Source organism: Seriola lalandi, unplaced genomic scaffold (assembly GCF_002814215.2).
Source record: "Seriola lalandi dorsalis isolate HSWRI2012SDOR001 ecotype SW California unplaced genomic scaffold, Sedor1 jcf7180001998784, whole genome shotgun sequence".
Classification (NCBI taxonomy): Eukaryota; Metazoa; Chordata; class Actinopteri; order Carangiformes; family Carangidae; genus Seriola; species Seriola lalandi.
Window position 1 is genome coordinate 1 of NW_019469447.1, and position 376 is coordinate 376.

The window sequence follows — 376 nt, forward strand, 5'->3', positions numbered from 1 at the left end:
GTGACTGTGGCGAATAGACTCCTGGGCTGTCCTTGGAGCGAGAGGCTGTACTGACTCTGGTTTCTCTTCATAACGCACAAGTCTTTCGCCTTTTACTAAAGACTTCCGTGGAGAGGAACAGCAACAAGTTCAAGCTATTTTTGGCAGGCTTTGCCTAACGGCGAAGCCCTTTGAGTTTGTTAAAGGTCAAAAAGCTGTCAACATCACAAATGAGAGCGGCACAATGGAGAGCTTGGGAGGAGGTGCTAAAAAGCAGCCTTTGTCAGGCTCGTGTCAGAAACAGGAAACCGCGACTAGTGAGATTTGTGCCAAGAGTGTGACTTGGACATCAGACACCGGGAGCTCATCGCTTCTCGGCCTTTTGGCTAAGATCAAG

At 49.2% G+C, this 376-nt stretch overlaps 1 non-coding gene across 1 annotated transcript; it reads left to right on the forward strand.

Annotated features, from left to right (window-relative positions):
- The first annotated feature begins 51 nt into the window (after window positions 1–51).
- On the forward strand, window positions 52–168 carry LOC111661799 (U5 spliceosomal RNA). The gene has a single exon (XR_002761251.2). It is a non-coding gene; the product is annotated as a U5 spliceosomal RNA (small nuclear RNA).
- The last annotated feature ends 208 nt before the right edge of the window (window positions 169–376 follow it).